Raw genomic sequence first — 3899 nt, forward strand, 5'->3', positions numbered from 1 at the left:
CCCCCCCCCCCCAACAAAGAGCTCCCGTTTAGGTGAGTTTTATCTACTGATATTAGCCAGAATGGTAATTAAAACATCTTTAGGGGCGCTATGATGAAAACAACTTTGGGACCCTCCAAAGGTGATGGGATCCCCAGACCACACCTTGAGAACTGCTGTCCAAGAGGGAAAAAGCCCAAAAGCCTCACCACTGCAAATCATAATTACAGGAAGAAATCCATTCACAAGTTGGGATAAGCTCCATTTTTTTTCTTAAAGTTTTTCCAAAACCCAACACTGAAAGTCTTCAATCCATCTCTGCTGCTGGCTCCTGGGCAAGGGGACTAAAAGGCCTTTGGGGCCTCTTTCCCCTCCACCAGGTGGAAGCCAAGGATTTCTCATCTCAAGTCAGATGCAGACAGACAGTAACTGCTTAATTACAGCAGTATACGTAACTGGACAAATTGTAGGGAGAAATCTTTACCAGTTTCATGTCTACTGAGGTATTATCCCACCTTTGTTATTCATGTTTCCAAGGCTTTAAGGCCTCCCCAGGAAGCAAAAGGGGCCCTGGGTTCTCCTAGGCACCAGCAGGCACAATGGCAGCTCTGGCAGGTGCTCACGGGCACAGGGGCAGGATGAGGGTCAACTTGGCTGTATGCAGAGTCTCCTCCTCCCAATGCAGATAGCAAGGGTGGAGTATTTTGGCCAGGACAATTAATGAAACCATCTCCTAAAGCAAGGGAGGGGGGTGAAGAGCATTACTGCAGGGAGTTTCAGTAATTGAGATTACAGGCCTCGGTATTAGAATAAACCTGAAGAAAACTGCCAGGCATTTCCTGATATTATTGCTGGACTGGCTCTGGCTTCATCACAGATTTACTGGTACTTTTGTTCCAAAGAGGTTCAACATTTATATTTATGATTAGTCACCACAAGAGTATTTTGGATTATTTATTTCATTTCTAACTTATAAAAATGCTTTAGAAAATTCAAGCTCAGTTTGTAAAATCCAAGCACCAAGAATCTTTGCTCTTAAAGAAGGTAACTAAAATGACACAAATCCTATTATGTATAAATGGCAATTCTCAAAATGCAAGAGGAATATGAAGGGTAAGCAAAGATATTCCCGAGAAAACCTTTCAGTTTAAGGGAAATATCTTTTAATTAAAAAAAAAATTCAGAACATGCAGAGTTTCAGCTTAATCTATACTTTTTAAAGATTAAAAAACCACTTGAGTATATATAGTTACTTTTGTTTTTTTTTCCACACTGCTACCTAATATACAAAAACAAATGTTTATCTATATGGTGAAAAACCAAACAGAGTATATACTGTATTCTATGATAGCTTATTGATTATTGAGCACTAATGAATTATAAAGACCATATTATAGTTACCAGCACCCCAAAAGTGGGTCATTGCATACCAAAGATCAGTCACTAATTCTAAAGATTCTCAAGTCTGTTACAGCTTCAAAATATTAAGTGATAGCGATTAACATGCATATTCATTATCTTGCTGCATAAAGAGGCAATATAGCAAAGCCAATTGAAATTCTATTGTGTCTCTGGATCTCCTCTCTTGGTTAAAAAGAGCTTATAACCAGACACAATGAGGGTGCACTCCAATATGCTCATTGATGTAATTCAAAGCAAATACACTATAATATCTTTAAATATATTTTTAAATAGCAATAGAAAGCAGGAGCAAGAATGCACTTGTTTATAAAAAAAAATTAGATTACAAAGGCACATTAACCATATTATAAAGATATTAAGAAGCACATTCCTTCAACAATTATCACAATTCAGTCTTAATTTGCTCATACATTCATTACCACAATCTCTTTTGACTACCAGTATCCTGTAAAAGGTATCTTGGATAAAAATGAAAAATCACTGCTTTGAATTTCCGGTTTTCTAGCTATTTTCCAAGACCAATTCCATCCTAAAATAAAATGTTGTAAACACTGAATGCCATAGTTCATCTGTTTCATGAATCACCTTCTGAAAATTTTAAAATAGTGCAAATAATCTGCACACACACACATATACAAAGACACACAGAAAACTATAAACATACACACAAATGGACACAAAAAACTATATAGACAACATTAGAACACTTCTCTTCAACACCATTTTAAAAAAAATTTGGACTAAGATTGAAAAATTAATTATATTTGTGATCAGAAATACCTATAAAAATTGGCTTTTACTTCAAAGACCATTTTAAAATTGTATTCTAAGTCATAATGAATTTTACATTCCCTTAGTTCACAAATAACTGTTTTGCAAGACCTTTAGCAGCTGCACTGCTATTAAACATACAGCATCTGGTTTGGAAACATTCACAAATCTAAAACTACACTGTTTGTCAAAGCACATGGAAAAAACATTGCATTGATCCACAAAGTGTCAAATTTACAAAGATCTATGAAGAACTCTTACTTAAGTAATTAAATCTTTACACTAGTTAATGTAATTCCTTTAAAAACTTAAAAAAAAAAAAAAAAAAACTGGAACGTCTATCACCAAATCTCACCAATGCTCTAATCGCTATGAATATGTCTTGGTTTTTAAATGCATTTTGAAAACAAAATATTAAGACATGATTGTTAAAGCACTAAAGTAGTTCTAAATAGTATAAGTAGACAAGACTTCTAATTTCTCATTCTGTATACTCACATTAACATGTATCAACATAACACTTTTGATTGTCTGAGCCACAATATGGGGAATTAGTTAAGAGTATATGACTTCTCATGCTTAAAACAAATCAGTTAACTTTGGTTTCCTAGTACAGCGCTAGCTTTGTGTAAATATTTTGCAACTATCTCTTCCCACCCCAAAAAACCATGTATTCTGTATATGTGTTCATATATATGCAAAATAAACCAGGGGATTCTCAAAATTTTAATGCAGTTTTAAGTGTATTAAGGTTTTAAACTACACTAAGACTTGGGGGATACCACATATATACATACACACACATACCTGTGTGTGTACGTGTATATGTGTACAATATTATGTAGAGGCATATAATAATTTATTTCCTGAGTAAATCATTAAATCTGATTAGGAACGTTTAACCAACAAGGGGAGGGAGGAGAATGGGGACCAACACAAGTCACAAATCATATAATTAAAATAAAATATTAAATAAACATTAAATAAACATGGAATGCTTATGAAATTATGGTACCAAAAATTAATACATATAGTCATATTTTTGATTAAGTGCATACTAAGTTAAAATTACTTTAAAATCCATCATAAGGAATTAGTAAATTTTATTTCAAATCCTGAGTGTACTTTAATTCACCTGTTAATAATAACTTTAACAAGCTACTTAAAATACCAAAACTTCTCAATCCTTTTGTTTTCCTGGGACTAGTTAAAATAGAGATTCAGCTGTGATCATGATCTAGCCAAAAATTCTGAACTGACCACATAATTACATGAAACGTTTTCTCAAATTGAGTCATTTTATAGTTTTAAAAATTAATCAATTTGGAAAAATGTGAAAATTTTTCAATTTTCTGCTCTGGTACAATAGGGCAAAAATCTCTTTAAAAACTTAAATTACTTTGGCAACCAAATGGATTTTTAAGAACCTTTTAAAAACTCAATGTACCCTTTGTAGACATTCTGGGAAAAATCTGTTTTTCAGATATTTTGCCATCATCTGTCAGTTACAAAGGTTAGTTATCCTTTCCCCAATTCATGATTAAAGCTAGAGAAATTAATTTTGGATCAGAAAATAAAGAAATATTCAGCCATTTCCACCTTCCCTAAGTGTTCCAACATTTCAGAGAATACATTGAAATATTACAAGAAATGCCACATCATTTTTTTTTAGAAATATGCATTTTGAAATCACAGTAACCAAATTGTATCCATCAGTTATTTTTAAG

Source organism: Sarcophilus harrisii, chromosome 1 (genome assembly GCF_902635505.1).
Source record: "Sarcophilus harrisii chromosome 1, mSarHar1.11, whole genome shotgun sequence".
NCBI lineage: Eukaryota > Metazoa > Chordata > Mammalia > Dasyuromorphia > Dasyuridae > Sarcophilus > Sarcophilus harrisii.